The sequence below is a fragment of the Aotus nancymaae genome, unplaced genomic scaffold (assembly GCF_030222135.1).
Source record: "Aotus nancymaae isolate 86718 unplaced genomic scaffold, 86718_ANA_hifiasm-v0.15.2.pri h1tg000033l, whole genome shotgun sequence".
Classification (NCBI taxonomy): domain Eukaryota; kingdom Metazoa; phylum Chordata; class Mammalia; order Primates; family Aotidae; genus Aotus; species Aotus nancymaae.
Window position 1 is genome coordinate 1,883,238 of NW_026988447.1, and position 19,687 is coordinate 1,902,924.

General features: G+C 37.2%; 1 long non-coding RNA gene across 2 annotated transcripts in view; it reads left to right on the plus strand.

Annotated features, from left to right (window-relative positions):
- Nucleotides 1–17,681, plus strand: part of LOC135277781 (uncharacterized) — a 223,434-nt gene extending 205,753 nt beyond the window's left edge. Inside the window, exon 3 of one of the 2 annotated variants that reach the window (XR_010345351.1) lies at nt 12,059–17,681. This is a non-coding gene — a long non-coding RNA (uncharacterized LOC135277781). The remainder of the gene's footprint in view (nt 1–12,058) is intronic. The other variant, XR_010345352.1, reaches the window with a different exon arrangement.
- Nucleotides 17,682–19,687: the final 2,006 nt, after the last annotated feature.

A 19,687-nucleotide genomic window follows, 5' to 3' on the forward strand; every position in this document is an offset into this window, starting at 1 on the left:
GTGCCGGAGGCAAATGCCACTAGTATTACATTCTTCAGGTAATTGATACTACATTTCAGAATCTGTGCCGTAGCTGCCAAGTTTCTGGGAAATTATTAGAAATGACAAGAATCAAGAAGCAGGATCTTGGACTTTCTGTGTAACCAGAAATAGAGTTAAGGTTTGCTCTTACCCCCACTTTTAATCAACATTATTCAAATTTACTACTTGTTCACAATTTCAAACATTAGCCAAAGAGAAGCATTACATTTTTTTTGTGGTGTGATGCTTTAAATGGTAATTTCTAACTATAAGAGTAGGAAGAATTCTGAGAAAATATTAATACATACAGTTTACAGATTATGAGGAAACTTTGTAGCTATAGAAACACGTATCATGCTTGTTATTTGTGAGACTTCAATATTAGCAATATGCGCTAATTCTTAAATTTGCTTTCTGTGTTTCCCATATCCAACACAACACTGATTGTTCTTCCACGAGCTTCTTGGAAAGCCAGTTCCAAAGGATAAATCATGATGCCAAATTCTATACCAGTTGTCTGAACATATATTTTCAGAAATGGAACAGAAAGTAAATATTTTAGGCTGTGTAGGCCAGGCTGTTCCCATCACAATTAGTTAAATCTGCCACTGCAGTTCGTCAGCAGTCATATAAGATATGTAAATAGGTGATGGCTGTTTTATTTATATTAGTTTTCTAGGACTGCCTGAACGAATTTTGACATCTGGCAGCTGTAAGTAAAAGAAATGTATTCTCTCAGACTTTTGAAGGCCGGGAGACTGAAATCAAGGTGCTAGAATGTCTCTCTTTCTTGCAAGGCTCTAGAGAAGGATTCCTCTCTGCCTCTGTCCTACCTTCTGGTGGTTTCCTGTGATTCTGGCATGTTTTTCCTGGCTTGTAGCTATGTCACCACAGTCTCCGCCTCTATCTTTGCATTGCTTTCTTCTCTCTGTGTGTCTCTTCAAGTGTCTCTCTTCTTAAAACTACAAGAGCCACTTGAACTTGTGACAAGGTATCTAACAGTAACTATAATTGTGTGAAATAGTTTACTTAATTTCATGATTGAGACAGGGAAAAAAGTAATTTTGGAAATGAATATAGCCTGTAAAGCTAAAGGCAAATGGAACTGTACATAGCATTTTACTCCAATTGATAAAGCCATACCACAAGGATGCAAAGGGATAAGCCTAGGATGGTATTTGTGATAATAAGTTAGTATTGAAGACATCAGTATAAACCCATGATTAGCTTCATATAGATACAGATAGTTACCTATACAAACAAGTGTATATTATTATGCACACAGATCTTTTCCTGCTCTGTAAGTTGAGAAGCCTAAATGCAATGGCACCACAGTAACAGCGAGCACATCTAGCCTCAGATCCCGGTTTCTAACACCATTATGCAATAAAATCAGAGCTGTTTGCAGAAATGGCTAAAGCTAGGCTAGATTGGGGCAAGAAATCTACAAGAAGAATAAGGAGCATCTTGTGGTACCAAGAAGTAAGGATATATTCAAATAAACATTGGTGAGGTTATGTCAAAGGGACGAAAGAGTGAAACGAAGTGTTCCCAATGGCCAAAGCTGGGGAAAATAAATGACAAAATAAATTATCATTGGACTATAACTCAAAGTAAAACAAATATACACAAGTTCGTACTTATGTAAATAAATTATTGAATAAAGACAGACATGTAAGGGGGCATAGGCAAACTTTTTCTTGCAAAATAATTATAAATACATTCTATAGAGACTCTTGTCAAGGAGGCAAAAGTAATTCCGACTCCTTAGGTGTTGGCTGAAAATAGTGACTTCGTTCCAAAGAATACATCATAAAAAATAGGGATAAGGAGTAACATTACAGTGGTGAACCCTGCAGCACTACCTCAGCCCGGTGATCAGAGTCAATAGCAACCTCTGATATGATTTGATGAAGACGGCACTTAACCTCTGTAGTCTTTCTCCCCGAAACCCACAACTCCAGTCCAATCATAAGAAAAATATTAGATACATCTCAATAGACTTACAAAACAGCTGAATGGTGCTTCTCAAAACTGTCAAGGTCATCAAAAAAAAGACAATCCTGAGAAACTCTCAGACAAGAGGAGTCTCAAAAGACATGAGGAGTAAATGTAGCATGATATCCCGCATAAAATCTTAGAAAAGGATTTAAAAAGACATTTTGCAGAGATGGGTATAATGAGGAGGATTTTAATTTTTAAGAAATTACTTTGCAAAAATTTCCTTTCTGCTTGGAAACCCTACTCAAACCTTTGTCTTCCACTGAAAAATAGCTCAGTGTTCACTTTTGTTTACTGACAAGGACACAGAAATTGAAGCCAAAAAATACAGGTTCTAATTATAATGCTTTCCCCTCTTGAATAGTGCATCCCCTGAAAATCAGCTTCCTCCTTGTTATCAGAAAAATTGTCCAAATCCTAGAAATAGACCAAATAGGTGAGCAACATATTCTTTCAATATCACATGTGATATGCAGCAAGATTTTCTAGGATTCTTGGTGTATTTTCTTTTAGTAAAATTTATTGTTAAATCTTGATTCAAAGTCCTGGATTTGGAAATGTTGCATGCTAATGTAGATTTTGTCCATTAGAGCTGTAAATAGTTGCTTTTTGGTGGATATACAAATTTATGGTCCAAATGGGCTCAACTGGTTTTTGTTTTTTATCAAAGCTGGCAGTGGTATCACCTTATATATACACAAGTTTCTAAAATGGTCTTTGAACTGTTCATCACATCCTACTGCTTTACTTATTAATTAATAAATTAAATAAAATATTTGACATGTTTATTTCCTATTACTATGAGATTCATGATATTGTTTCTTCTTTAGGACCTGTAAAATGAGATAGAAAGAAACCTCAAAATTTAGTTTGAAGAACTGTGGTCACTGATCCAAATACCAGTAGAGATTAGGAAAACAATTTAAGTGAGTTACTTTCTTTTCTTTCTTTCTTTTTTTTTTTTTTTTTTTTTTTGAGACAGTCTTGCTCTGTTGCCAGGTTCCAGGCTCAAGTGCAGTGGCATGACCTTGGCTCCCTGCAACCTCTGCCTTCCAGGTTAAAACAATTCTCCTGCTTCAGCCTCCCAAGTAGCTGGAACTACAGATGTGCACCACCACACCCAGCTAATTTTTGTATTTTAGTAGAGACAGTGTTTCACTATGTTGGCCAGGATGGTCTCTATCTCTTGACCTCGTGATCTGCCCCCCTCAGCCTCCCAAAGTGCTGGGATTACAGGCATGAACCACCACACCTGGCCTAAATGAGTTACTTTCTAAGTGAGAAGTATTCTAATATGGAATGAATAGGAAATGATGGGCCCAGAGATGTTTGGAGAGCAGGTGGGAGTATCTTTGAAAAATTATCCAGAGAAAGTGATGTCAACAGTCTTCAAATAATGCAAACATTTGTTTTTCTTTGCAATGTTGTAAACTCTTTCTAATCACATTTGGATTATATCCCTGTCTTAAGGTTTAAAAACATGAAAAACTATTAAATATGAAAGTCCGAAGCCACAATGAATTCTCAGGTCAAGTTAAAGTGTATTTTAGTGTTAAAGTTTTTAAAATATGTTGAGATAATCCTGCTTATATAATACTTAAATTTCTCTAAATACAATGTTCCATTTCAGAAAAGGTAGTTTTACCATTATAAGCAAAATCCATCACATGAGAAACAGCATCTCACACATGCTCCATTAATATCTTATTCGCCAAAGGTACACTGACCAGAATGCTACATAAACATATACAACAGTGTTGGACAATTTCGTGTTGAAATGTTGCTGATTTCCCTTTCCAAGTTTCTGAGCAGTTGACAGAAGAGAAATGCAGTTTACAGTTTCAATCCCCTTGGTAACTGGAAATGAACACTTGGTCGCTCTTGTCATTGGAGCAAGCAGTTTTGGAGTCATTTGGGACCTCACATCTATACATTTGACAACAAATTGCTGGATGGAAATTCCAAACAGTGTTACTCCTGAACTTCTTCCCTGTTGCCCTAGGCTGTAGTCAAGTTTCTCAGAACATGACAGATAGAAACTTTCCCAGTATTGACATTTGTGATGGCATCAATTATTTGTATGAAGTGAGAACCAATTTCTTTGAATTGCTCAGATAAAATGAGCAAGTCAAATGTTACATCCTTCCTTTACATTACATGGAATGATGTGAGTGACATTACATGTTCTGTATTTACGTAATACACACCCAAAATTTTTGCACAATTGCATCTCTGTTCACCTGTTCTGCATGACATACCTCTAAGACTTTCAGCATGAATGTGTTGTATGAACAGTGACTTCGAGAAGAGTTGATCTAGAAACTCTTTGACTAGCAGAAGGAAATATGGTTTTCAAAAATATTTATATTTTTTTCTTTTTAAATCCTCCCAAACTCATTGCAGAAACACTTAGAAAGATAGCCATTCAATCAGAGTAATGGAATAACATTTAGTTCAGTTGTTTCAAGTTAATGTGCTACAGTACTGATTGGAGAAAAATCTCTTGTGATGTGTTATTCTTATCCTCACCTAATGCAGCATCCTTATAAATGGAATTGCTGCAGATTTCATCAAATCTGCATATTACACAAAGGTGGAAGGAGAAGTAATTGGTTAAATAACTGAAGTAGGCACTGAACTGTCTTGTTCAGCTAGAATAATAACCTGAATTTGACAAGACAACATGTAAAGGAGATACAAATATTTATATATTTATTGAAATATAAATAAAAATTCCATAAATACATATATGTATACACATATTTCATAATTCATATTTCATACATATATGTAAGAATGGAAATGTGTATATATGTGTTTACATATATGTATATAAGATAGTCTAAGGTAGCAAAAGTAGATATTAGTAATAATAGATGGCATTTCTTGGTAAGTATGAATGAGGCATAATGTAAATACATTTATGTTAATTTTAAAATTTGTTTTATCAAATATCTTGTGAGACAGTTCACTTATACTAATAAATCTAATCTGAGGGTCTTTATGCTATGGGGAATTTAACCAATATAAGTAAACTGAAATTATTATTTTATAAGTTAAAATGTCCCCCCAAATTAGTTTTGACCATATGCCAACTTTTTAGTTTTAAGATTCTTTGAAAGAAATTTCTAGCATGCCAGTTAAGTAGTTTATTTTTATAGTTTTTTCTGTGAAAAGAGAATTGATGTATAATCATTTATACAAACAGAAAGGATGCTGGCTAAAAATTATTAGAATATTAACTACATTAAGTTAAGTAGGTGAGTAGTTTCCTAGAGAAGGTCTTAATTTCCTTAAGAATTATGAAAAAATTGCTTAAGCATTTTATCATAAATGCCAATTTCTTCCTAAAAGGAGGTTATGAACTGCATCACTAAGAATCTGTTCATGACCATGTTTTTAATGACATTGTAATAATATTTCTTGACTATTTGATATTTGAGATTCTTATTTTCTGATTTCTCTTTTCTAACAATTAAAAAATAATTTTACATATGAATTTTTCATTTTCTCTGTTCACCTTTCACATTTCCTGCCCAGTGAGTGATACAAATTTTCTTTTGCTAATTTTAACATCAAGTATTATATATGCATAAAATTTTCTTGTGCTAATTTAAATATCAAGCATTACATATCAAGTATTATATATGTATGTATATAGATACACACATATATAGTTATGATGTTAATATGAAATTAAATACATATTTATGTTGCAGCTATATTATCTTTCTGGAAAAGAAAGAATTACTTAGAATTTTCTATGACTCCTCCTCTACTACCCATGACTTTGTAATATCCTGTAAGACTGTTCGTATGGGCATAATGAACCCAAATTGATTAGAGAGTAGTTGTGACTTCAAGTTTAGAAAACCTTTACTATGTCTCCTGGTGGAAGCATATTCCTAAGGGTTTTTTTTTTTTTTTTTATCAGTGTCTTTTGTAACCAGTGGACAATTAAGTAGTGTCAATTTGTAGATCAAATTGGAGATAGAAAACCTGGGCCATTATGCCCATGGATAGCCTCTACCCATTCCACCACGGCCATGCTAACAGTCATGTGTATGGAGGCTGATAACTGTAGGAGGAACAGCTGGACTGTTAATTGTTGAGTGCTTCTTCTGATTTCTGTAGGCTTGGTGGTAATACCCATCAGCCCGTCTACATATCTGTTTCCCAGACTCTGTTTCCAGCCTTAAACTGGGTTCATTATAGATTCCCTAACAGTTATCCAAACAATTTGTGGTCTCATGTTTGTGCATATCTATAACTCAGGTAATTACTGCCTCCATACAAAATAAATAATCAAGTGTACTACTCCAACTTCAGATTCCCGGTAAAATATCTCTTTGACTCCTGGGACAATTTATAAGCCATTGCTGAATATGCCAATAGCATGGTAATAATTTATTTGTACATAATACCAACATACAGTGTAACACATTTGTGAACTAGACCTGACATAGTTTTCCTTGTTTATCAATGTTGCCATAGATGCAAGAAGACAGTTTTCAGTGCAAACGTAATAGGTGCCAAGAGAGGCTGCACATTTTTCACCATGTGAGAAAGAGCTGCACCATTGTCTGAATGTCTGGCTCTAGTTCTTGCTCAATAGGAAGACCCTTGCTTGCAGTGTTCTCACAGTCAGGATCTCAGACTCTACTTGATCATATAACGGGAACTTTGCTTGTTGTTGTTTTAAAATAAAGTAGTTTTCTGCTGCAGAAGACCTTGATCCAGAACCCAAGCTGTGAGCTCTGGGATTTTCTAGTTGGGACTTACCAGTTATATTACAGCTATGTTACAGAGATACATTACATATATTTCTTACCAGATATATTACATAGAATTCTTATTCATCATGAATACTGGGTCAACATTTACTGGGTCACATGGTCAAAGTATCAATTTGCTACAGCACTCTTACATGCCCTGGACCCCACTTAAAACTCAAAATTTTCAAATTTTTTTGAATCACTAATGAAAATGTCTTAAAAAAATTGTTGTCCTATACAGAATATGGTGTTATAAATTCCAAAGAGGTACACTACGTGTTGTATCTCTTTCTAAGTGGTAGGAGGTAAAAACTGTATACCCCAATGGTGTTGGACATTCTAGAATGCTCCATGCTGATGGACTCCTAAACACTCTCCCCAGAAGGAAAACCCTGAAACTCCATTGAGGTCTATCCCATCATCGGACATGCATTCATCTTACTTGACCATCTAGGACACCTATTTTGTATTTTCAACAAGTTGAATTAGCATAATATTGCTAGTATAAATAAAATTTGGCTAACCTATTTCATTCTTTTATTTGTGGGGTAGGGGGAGGTTAAATCAGGTAATAAAGACCAACAATCTCCATACTGCTTCTATTAATCATTGTGTTTTTATTATTTAAGTGCTACAGTATTCTTCCATCAGAGCTCATAGTGATGATTTGCATATCAGGAGTTATCACTGCTCTCACTTATTAATGGCATGGGGGACATTGTTGCCATCTGTATAGTATACATTTCCTACATTTCATTCTGTAGGTCAGTTTTGTGGTGACGTTTGGAACCTCCCCAAAAGCAACCCCTGAGACAAAGAGCTGCAAGCGGGCCATTTATTTGGGCAGTGATTCCAGGGAGTAAAAGCCCACAGTAGCGGAACAGGAATGGAGAAAAAAAAGCAATACAATAACGCATTTGCCATATACTCTGTGTTATGGACAACTAAAGTTGGAACTCCCAAAACATTCTGAAAAACCTTACAGAACGTGTTTCAGAACTATGTATCTGGGGAATCAAAGAGGTTAACTGTAAGGGTTATTGGGTTCTTGCCAAGTTTAAAATGAAGAAACTGAGGCCAGCACAAGAAGATCCAATGAGAATTTATTCCGCTCCTGGGCGAGGTTCTGCGGTCCAACAGGAGGGGCCGGAGAAGTCTCATGGACTCCTGTCAGACGTGGGATTTTATAGGGAGTGGAGGCGTTTGATTGGTTTTGGAAGAGCAGGGCGTGGACAAGGCAAGCTTGCTATTGGCAGGTAGGCAGGGTTTGAATGCTATTGGGTAGATTTACAAGACTCGACTGCTATTGGGTAGATTTACAAGACTTCTTTTGCATTTTGGTGGAGTTCTTTAAGGGAGGGCTAGGTGCTGTGTGAGGGGTGTGGGCGTGTCCGAGATCCCAGAGAGGAAGGGGGTGTGGGCGTGTCAGAGCTCCTGGAGAGGGAGGGGATGTGGGCGTGTCTGAGATCCCAGAGAAGGAGGGGAGTGTGGGCGTGTCTGAGCTCCCGGAGAGGGAGGGGGGTGTGTGTCCGAGCTCCCAGAGGGCAACGGCCTTACATTAACATTGATTTCTTTCCTCCCCATCTCCACTAGATCAGGTTAATACAATGAGCACTAACTTCTCCACATTTCAAGGTTAAATATAGGTGAGTGCCCTCTGAGCTTCCTCCAGGCATTCCATGCTACAGAATCTGAGAAGTCATGAAGAGAAGTAAAACATTTGTGGTGAAGGCTCAGGGTGAAGCATTGTTTGATCCTGTACTGAGATGGTTGAAACCTAATCAGGACTTCTGTCTGAGTTTGGTACAGAGCTTGGTACGGTGGTACAGAACTTGGTACAATTTGAGTATTATTTCAGCAATAAAAAAAGACGTGTTTTTAAAAAACTTTCTACTGATCTTTTATGTTTTCTACTTTTATTATAAATTTTATCTTCTTTTTTCTCTAAGTTTTTGAGTATTTCTTAGGTTTATTTCTTCACAAATTTATTTTTGAGGGTGGAATGTAAACTGCCTTTAACTGCCTCCATCATGCTTTGAAATACTCTCCATTTTGTCTCAGATGCTTTCATTCTTATGATTATCTCTGCATGCTTAGATACAAAGCTATCTAAGCATGCTTTTAACTGCCTCAAAAAGTGTCTAAGCATGCTTTTAACTGCCTCTAAAAGTATCTAAGCATGCTTTTTTTCTTTTTTGAAGAGAGAAAGAAAAAAAAGAATGAAGGAGAGGAAGAAAAAGGAAGAGAAAGAGGGAGAGAGAACGGGAGTATTGCTTTATTGCCCAGGCTAGAATGCAGTCTAAAAATGGGAATTGAAAACCTCTTTTATGCCAATAATTGTGCTTAACAATGGAGACAGGAAGGAATAAGGGAAGAAAATAACAAACAAGCAGCCAACCAATATTTCATTTAAACCTATGAAATGCTATGCAATTATTGAGGAGTGATTTACTTCCAATTATGTAGTCACTTTTAGAATAGGTGTGATATGATACTGATAAGAATGTATGTTTTATGTATTTGAAGTGGAGAGTTCTATAAATGTTTATTAAGTTTGCTTGTTCCGGGTCTGAATTCAAGTCCTGGGTATCCTCGTTAATTTTCTGTCTCGTTGATCTAAGCATGCTTTTAACTGCCTCTAAAAGTATCTATGAATGCTTTTAACTGCTTCTAAAAGTATCTAAGCATGCTTTGCTTTTAATTGCTTTAAAAGTATCTAAACATGATTTTCACTGCCTCCTTAGCCTTCTAGTACTCTGTATTTTGTCTCAGGTGATTTCATTCTTCTTACCTCTGCATGCTTAGATACAAAACTAAATAGCTTATATTTGATTAGAATGTAAGTGAGAAATTTTCTAAAATATTCTGCACTGCATACGTTGAGTTGTATGAGAATTTCCCATCTTTTGCATTGTAGCATCTTTTATTTTTAATTTGTGTGGGTATATAATACTTGTATGTATTTATGGGGTAAATGAGATGTCACACAGGCATGCAATGTGAAATAATAACATCATGGAGAATGGGCTATACATACCCTCAAGCATTTATTCTTTGTGTTATGAACAATCCAACTGCACACTTCGAATTATTTTAAAATGTTCAATTAAGTTATTATTGCCTATACTCACCCTGTTGTGTTATGCATTATCAGGTCTTATTCATTCTTTCTAACATTTATTTTTTACACATTAGCCATCCTACCTTCCCTTCACCTCCCTGCCTACTGCTCTTGCCAACCTCTGGTAACCATCCTTCCAATTTTTTATGTCCATGAGTTCATTGTAGCATATTTTAAAATTCTTACAATGTTTGCAGAAATAATTTCTCATATTTACTTATTTTTATAAGGACAATATTACAGGCAGTAATCTATTTGTCTACTATTGGCTCATAGGTCATAAAAGTTTGTGTTTGAGATTGTTGCCTGGCACCCCATGAGTTCTGTTTTCCCAAATAAAGGGGGACTGGAAGAAAATAAAAATGTGTATACAGCTTGTTGACATAAATGGATATCCTGATTCAACTGCTTAGCAGAGAGGGTCAGAAAATGTGGAAGTATAGGAATTTTAACTGCTATTTTTAAATGCTGTGGGTGAAATCAACATTGAAGAAAGCATATAATTAAAGTATGATTTTAGTTTTATGAATTATAATTTTTTTCCTGCCCTAAGCTGTAGAAGGTGTTAGTTGGAATCTGTCTAGAAAATATCTATTTGTTTATAGTGTTTATTTTCCTATAGAATTGAAGGAGTCTCCCCTTTCAGATTATCTTCAAAATGTCCCCATCTGTAGGGTGTGTTAGATAAATGTCTTGATATTTTGGGCGTGTAGTTGATATGCTTCCCTAGGTTTCTGTTAGTAGCAAGGGTTCTTGCCTGTTTTATATTTCATTAGTCGCAACAATAGTAATCCTAGGATTACCAGTTGTTTAAGGCTGCTCTCTCAATCGATTTATTTTTTAAGAAAATGTGATTCTTTTGGCAATCAAAGAAATAATAGCTAAGTTCATGTTTGCCAACATGACAGACATGATTGTTAGTACTTGCATATATTTTTAATCATTTAATTTTGATCTGTAATCAAACTGAAAAAAATTCTCAAAGTTTAGAATTTTCTTAAATGAATATGACATTTTTAATATAATTAATTAATTTATGTATTTATTTATTTTGAGATGGAGTGTTGCTGTGTCACCCAGGCTGGAATGCAGTGGCTCCATCTTGGCTCACTGCAACCTCCATCTCCTGGGTTCAAACAATTCTCCTGCCTCAGCCTCCCAGGTAGCTGGGACTACAGGTGCTTGCCACCGTGCCCAGCTAATTTTTTTGTATTTTTAGTAGAGATGAGTTTTCACTGTGTTAGCCAGAATGATCTCTATCTTTTTCTGATCTCGTGATCTGCCTGCCTCAGCCTTCCAAAGTGCTGGGATTATAGCCACAATTGGCCAAATATGATGTTTTTTAAAAAGGACTCAAGAAAATGGTGGTCTAACCAACTCACAGAGAAAAACTGCAAAAATACATTCATATTCATAAATGCTTCTCTTAGGATAAGATAATTTGACTTTATGAAAAGTTTCATTTATTGCATCTGCTTCAGGTTTAGGAGAGATTTTTTTCATCTATACAATGATGTATTTAAATTTCATGCACTTTTCCTAAAACCAAGCCCTGCAGGAGAGGAGGTACCATTTGTTCTTCTTTACAAATAAAGTACCTTTGCACTCTTCTTTAGTGCATTTAGACTCATGAGTCTAAATATTTAAAAATTAGGCCGGGTGTGATGTCTCATGCCTGTAATCCCAGCACTTTGGGAGGCCAAAATAGGTGGATCACTTGAGTCCAGGAGTTTGAGGTCAGCCAGGGCAGCATAGTGAGACACCATCACTGAAAATGAAAGAATATGTAAATTTAACATAAAACAAAAAAATAAATAAATATTTGAAGATTGCAAATCAAGCTAACAAAATATTAAACAATGTGTATTTTCTATCCCACATAGACAAATATATTTCGATAACAACCTGGAAGGCCAGGATTAAATCTCAAATTCTCTATATCCCGGAACAGAGTGTAACAGAGATTTAGCCACTGTTTTGCCCTTTAGCCAGATCTTGTCTCTGAATGTTCAAATATGATTTCATCATACACAAGAAGTGTTTTATGCCTGTCAGCTTTTCAATACCTCAGGATATTATTTGACCAACTTTTACTCAAACTCCCTGAATACACTTATTCTCTCTTTTTTTTTTCTGATAGAGTCTTGCTCTGTCGCCAGGCTGGAGTGCAGTGGCACGATCTCAGTTTACTGCAACCTCCATCTCCCAGGTTCAAGTGATTCTCCTCCTTCAGCCTCCCAAGTAACTGGGACTACAGGCACATGCCACCACACCCAGCAAATTTTTTTTTCTCTTCTGATTGTGGCAGGGTGAATATTTTACTATCAAGAAACCAGCATTTTTGTACTGATATGGTCACATATCATTATGATGAAAAAATATTATTTCCTTATTAATCTATGAGAAAATACATTGAATAGAATCATTCAAGACTCCTTAATTTAGGGTCAATATTCATGCCAAATTAATGTCTATCTCTGCAAATATTTAAGCATAACAAGTATATTCAATGATATGAAAAAATAATCCGGTTCTAATTATAATAAATTTATTATAATAAATTGCATTTTAGGTTTTGGAGTACATTTGAAGAACATGTAAGATTGTTGCACAGGTACACACATGGCAGTGTGGTTTGCTGCCTTCCTCCCCATCACCTATATCTAGTATTTCTTCAGCATTTGATGTTCTTTAATCAATCAACAAATATTTATTAACCATTGCATTTCACTTTCATTACTACATTCTGAGCACTTTAGAACAATCCTGGTTGGATGTCCTGTGCTCCCAGCTCACATCCCTGGATTTCATAGTCCTCACAGTTATTTCCATGGAACCAAAGTTATTTTCATTAGCTACCTACTGACAGATATATAGTCAAGGAGTTTGGAGTCCAAAGAGGGGAGCCAACTATCTTGTATCTATTCCCAGGAAAATTCAATTCATTTTCCTCTTTGACAAAAGAAGGAAAAAGAACATGTACGTGTACACAAGCAAAGTGAAAAACAAACAAAATGAAAGTAATTGGTTGGGTCATTTAAATTTCAAAGGTTCTGCCAATCCTCTTCATCTCGACTTCATGGATATTAGAGTTCTACACAGAGCTGAAAGCAGCTCAGCGGTCACCTTGTCTTTGTCCTTCATTTGTCCACTTAATCAAGTCTACAGATATTATTGCTGAGCACATCCTGTGAACCAGAGGCTTAGTACATGCAAGATGAGAAGATCAAAGTCCAGCCAAATGAGGGCAGCTGCCCACAACCCCAGGCTTATCCAGAGGGCCCTGAAATCATGGTCGTAGAATTTCTGAATTTCCGTCTACAGCAACGTCTCCACATTTCTCCACAGCCTCCAGAGTTCATAGAATCCTGGTCTCTTCTCTCCATGAAGCAGTCCCAGCCCCATTACTGATTGTAGTACCTATGTGTCTTTCAGTGCCACAAAGTAAACTCTAATTTTCACGGAAGTGGATTTGGGAAATGAAGCTGATTTGAGAAACGAGTTTTAAAAGTTTTGAAAGGGAGAATTGTGATTTAGAGGATAAGGTAACTAGAAAGACCAGGGAGTGAGGTCTGGAAAGGGAGACTAAAGAAAGGAGATTATGATTTAGGGACTTTTTCAGAGGAGGGTCTAGAGTTATTGAGTGGGGACTAGGAGAAAGGAGGCTGTGGTTTGGACTAAGGGATAAAAAGAAAAGTTAGAACAAAGAAAAGGAGTTTGAAGAAACGACCTATGGATTTGGGTCACAATTTACTTGTCTTGGATACAGGTCACATATTAAACAGATATACTTCAAAAATGTACCCAAAAGATCAAGCACAGTTTTGATTATACAGTGAGTAATTTTAAACAATAACTCTGAATGTTCTTTCCTTTAAAATAAATACTTAGGTAACATTCTGATGCATTGATGGTTTAAGATTACCCAGAGTTTAGAGTTTTTTTCTCTTCTGATTGTGGCAGGGTGAAAATCCCACCTCTTTCAAGACAGCCCTGAGCATAGATAGCAGTGCACGTGTGAGACCTGGAATCCCCCCTGTAAAATAATTCCCAGCCTGAGACATGCAGATGGCAGATGAATCTTGTTTGTACAAGGAATGAGGGGGGCAATGCCTTCTCTTAGGTTAAAAAAACTACAAAACAGGAACTCAAGACCAGCCTGGCCAAGATGTTGAAACCCCATCTCTACTAAAAATACAAAAATTAGCTGGATGTGGTGGCAGGCACCACATCCCCACTACTCAGCAGGCTGAAGCAAGAGAATCACTTGAGCCTGGGGAGGTGGAGGTTGCAGTGAGCCGAGATTGTGCCACCACACTCCAGCCTGGGTGACAGAGTGAGACTCCATCAAAAAAAAAAAAAAAAAAAAAGAGCTGAGACAGAGAGAATCCCTAGAAGGACTTCCACATTCATTGGTAGAGAAGAAATATTTGAAACTTAATTCATTCAGGTGGGTACTCCTGTGTATTTATTTAAGATGCCTATGGGTAAATAAATGCTTTTAGCATCTTTATTCATAATAGCCAGAAGGTGGAACAACTCAAATGTGCGTCAACTGATGAACAATCAATAAAATGTGGTATATCCATACATTGAAACATAATTTGATCATAAAAGGGAATGAAGTTCTGATATGTGCTACAATATGGATGAACCTTGAAATCATTTTGCTAAGTGAAAGAAGCCGGACACAAAAGACCACATATTGCATAATTCCGTTTATATAAAATGTCCAGAATTGGAAAGTCTGTAGAGTCAGGAAGTAGATTAGTGGTTGCCAGGGTCTAGGAGAGAGGAGACTGTTAATGAGTATGGAGTTTCTTTTAGGAGTGATTTAAAAAAGTTCTGGAACTAGATAGCAGTGATTGTTGCTCTGATTGTGCACTTTTAAAATACAAACTTAAAAAAAAACCTGTGGATATATATCTCTTTCCATAGCTAAAACAAACAAACCCTGTTAGTTCTGCAGCTGGCACTTTCCTGAACAGGTACAGATGGGGTTGCCAGGCTCCTATCTCTATCCTGCCCTCCAACCAGACAGGAGCAGGTAATGTCTCCCAGCTCCACACTCCTGTTTAAGTTAATACATGCCCTGATATCCCCCTCCCCTTTCCTACATCTCAAAGTCTTTGACCCTCTGAAATGCCACCTACTTCAGGAAATATTTTCCTCCTCTAAGTCCCCTCTGTATGCTCAGACTTTCTGCGGACACTTCTCCCACAACCCACAGCTAACCCCTTCCAATGTTACGGGATTTGTGACCTATGTAAGCCTTACTTTGCCTTGCCCTGTAAGCCAACTGAGGGTCACAACAGTTGTATCTTCCATGCTAGTGCATAGCCTGGTACATGATAGGAACTGAATGGAGTGGATTCAAGTGCACATACAAAGCCTCACTAGTCCTGGCCCAACTCACCTTCTCTGTTGTCCCTGGTTGTAGGCAGATCCTTGTTTCCATCTCTCAACTCCTTACAGTTTCAGTCCCCACAGGAGCAATGAGGGATCTCAGCACCAGCTACACCCCTCACTCTACCCAAGGCTTCCTCAGCCTCTTGAATCACATATAACTCCTTTGGATAGATACTCAAGTTCTGTGGTTAGCTCTGAAAATAATGAAGCCTGTTTCATTCTGTTCTTTAAGCACTAACACTAAGCTATGCACCAGGCTGCAGAGCATCACTCCCCTTTTCTGACACGCCTCACTGTCCACTGGCCCCATCACAGACAAGGCACTTATGAATGAGAGAAGCAACAAGGCTGGTTGAAGAGGGAGAAGGTGTGAGGTTGGGGACAGGAGCATTCCATCAGCATAGTTTACTTTTCTCATTTATTGGTTCCAACCTGGATTAAAAAGCTAAACCAAAAGGCATGTAAATAACTTTATCCTAACTTACAAAGTTTAAATGTACATTTCCCTTGTTATCAAGGCAAATTATTGAAAACTGTATCAGATATGGAGGGCAAGGAGTACTCTATTTAAAATAACCATGTGGTGAATCTAGTTGTAAAATGAATGATCACATCATAGTTTATTTGTTTTTAAGTTTAGGATTTTTGTGTATTGGATTATCTTCCAAAGAGGTAAAAGTTTTTATAAGAGATATGAGGTAGTCTTTGAAAAATAGCTCTTTTCTTATTACAAGAGAAACAGAGGTTCACATAGCATCTGTGTTTTAAAATACAACAGAAAATACTTGTTGAGAATCTGTTATGCCTCAGTCATGGAAACCACACAAATGATAGCTGAATGAAGAGTAAAATGAAAGAGAAACTCCCCATATTCCCACCATCTAGAGATAACCACTGTTAACTTGGTGTTATCTATCCTGTGCATACTTCAAGTGTACTGCTGATTTATATGCTGCTGTTTTCGCTTGACAAGGTGTCATAAATGCTTTCCAGATCACTAGCTGGCTGCAAGGTACTCCCTGCTCAGCTGGATCAAATCCATCTGTATCTCAAATGCTGAACCACAGGCGTCCTAGCCCAAAGAACGGGAGAGAGCATTCAAACTAAGCTCCTTTAAAATGGATCTAAAATTACCCTACATTAACACTTTTCTGTCCCACCCAAAAGTATTAAGCTGTGAAAGAAAAATTCACAGCCCCCAGCAAAAGGACTGCTGGAGCCGGCCTGCGCCCAGTCCCAGCAGCAGGGCATGTAGCCTGTCACCTGCCATGCTCTACCTGTTGGGCGACCTAGCATATTTTTTTTTTTTTTGACTCAAGTTCCTTTAAGCCTCTGGCCATGGGAGAAGCTGATGGCAGCTCTATTGGGCCTCTGCCAACAATAAGGAAAGGAAAGGTCCCACTCATACTGTACATTATCACTGGAGGCTGAGCCCCATACATAAATCCTGGTGTATTTATAAATGCCTTCCTCACCCTGTGTCATGGATTACATACTCAGTGTTCAAACTGAACTCTGTCATTGAGTAGGGACAGTGCTTTCCCAGAAGCACTAAATCTGCTTTTGGGGTCCCACAAGGAGACTCAGAGACTGCAGTATGCCAAGAGGCTGCTGGGCCCAGTCTCTCAGATTATTCTGTTACTAGATGTGTGCAGTTTAATGTGTACACCATATGCACAGGAGACATGCAACTCAAAGCTATCCCTCCAGATGTTCAGAAATTACGTTCATGGATAAAGAGAAGAAAAAGAAACTACAATAACTAAGCAGATCTAGCCTGCTCCTTCAGCATATTAACGGTTAGGGTTTTCTTGGGTTTGGAAATGCAATATTCCTTATGGGAGCCAAAACATCTTGGTGACTGCCATTTACTAGCGATGTGACAATAGGCAAGCTCCTTAACTTCTTTATCACTCAGGTTCCTCAACTTTATAATAGGGATAATAAATACTAGTCTATATTCCAAAGTGCATGTTGTCTGTATTGAATTATGAAATGGGTACACACACTCAGCTCCGCAGTTAACCATCAGCACTCTATGAATGTTAACTGCTATTATTGTCACTGTAATTGAGGTCTTTATCTTCTTATAAAGGCAAATTATGGGTGTCTTATGATTTGGGATTTGACCTCAGGATATATATCTTCTAGTTAAAAACATATAGACTACATTCAGTTAACCAAGGAATCATCCTAGACAGATGGGAAGGCATACACTAGTTTGTATTACATAAACTAGCAAGGAATTAATGAGGTAGTTGAGTCCAGTCCAATGTTATTTGTAAACTGACCCAGTTTAGCAGTTTGATGAGAAAGAGGCTTGATTCTGAGGCTTAAATAAAATTTAAGAACCATTTGTGGCTTTTCTTTACCGGCCTGATGCCTGTTCCCTCGTAACTCAGAATGATTTGCTCCAGAGCTGTTGCCAGCCTCAGAGGATTTGGTGGATAGTTGCTGCTGACGTGCATATCCTCCCCTCTCCTCTTTCTAGCACACACATCTCATGCTGCCCACCCACCTGATACTCTGTTCTTACCAGTCCTACCAGTCGTCATTTTGCCTGAGACCTTCATGGACTCAACAGCTCGGCCCAGCCTGAATTTGATATCATGGTGACTTCACAACTTCACGTTAGTAAATCCAAACTCCCCAAGCAGTCAAGGGCAGGCACGGTCCTAGAGTCTGATGGTTTTTGAGCTTCCAGAAGAAGCACGAGACTGTGGTCCATATTCATCCTGTCCTCACATTCCTTCTGAGTGAATCCAAAGTCACAGAAAGCAAAGCAAAAATAATTCTCATTGTTAAATACCGATCACTACATTTGTTGCAGCCTGTCCAGAATATACCTGCCAATTGTCAGTCAAGAATTATTTAGTGGAATTTTAGAATCCCTAACAAGAGCTAGTCTCTCATTCTCTCCTAAAATTTACATTCCTGCCATCAGCAGAAATGAAAATCAAAAACAAAACAAAGAAGCCATAGCCAAGCATGGTGGTGTGTGCTTGTAGCCCCAGCTACCCTGAACACTGAGGTGGGAGGATCGCGTTAGCCCAGGAGTTTGAAACCAGCCTGGTCAACATAGTGAGACCCTATCTCTCCAAAAAAAAAAAAAGTTTAAAGCCCACATTCATGAACTCATGTGTCGTACTATAAAGGTATCCCCAAAAGATAATTTTGTTACCCTGGAAACTTCAGGTAACGATACTTCCCTTGGCAAGTCTGTCCTTTTCTTTTCCTTCCTACCTTTGGATGTCACTTAAACCTTTCCTGATGTTATTTATGCCCGTAGAATCAGCTCATGTTAAGATTTTATGAGATCCTTGCCCAGTCTGTGTATATCAGTCCATCATCTCTACGCTCAGTATTTTTATCTAAACTGTTCACTGCTGACTGCTGTAACAGGCACACTGTTTGTGTTCTAGCTTAAACATTATAAAGGGGAGTGAGGATGTCTTCTTACATTGGAATATGATCTATAACTTATCAAGTGCTCACCATGGAAATTGCTATTTACTCATGCCTCATTACAGATAACATGAAATATCTTGTTTAGCATCTATGTAATAGCAATAATTATATCTGCTATTATATTATAATTATATTCAAATATATCTTATATATTGATATAAATATATATATTTATATATATAAAGATATAAGATATAAATATATCATATATATATTATATTATAATTATATTCAAATATATCTCAATTAGGGCTTGCCAAAAAAGAAGGTATTTAGCAGTGGAACAATATTCAACAGCTATAATAATTATAAACTAGATGTATCCCAGCCCTATTCTATTTTATTATTTGGCAGTATATGCATGAGTTCATTTTATGATTTTCCAAAATCTGTCAGTGATAAGGAAATTATTAGACTGCTTTCGAATTTCCAACTAGAGTTCTTTTTCTGCTGAAGTATATTCTCATTGGGCTTCTTCACTCACCAAAACTTCTTTCCATCATATCCAAATTTTTACAGAACTATGTTTGAACTATACTTACCCTTTACATTCTAAGGTTAATTGTAAATTTTTCATCATCCTTTTAATATGGCAAACTTTACTAAGAGGTGAAGAATCAGTTAAACTTAAAATTTTTTTAATTAGGAATCATCAGGGCAGCTGAGACCTGAATAAGCCATTTTTTATATTATTTTGCAAAAAAAGTATTTGCTCCGAGCAGACTGCCCTCGCCTGCCTGCACCCAGGGTACAGGGCTTAGTGAGTGGAGCACAGACAGGATGTAAATGCCCCCGAGGCCCCTTTGGTGGAGCACAACTGCACAAGAATGCCCAGCGGCTCTAGGGTGTAGAAATTAGCTTTATTTACAAAGTTACTCATCTTTATTTACTA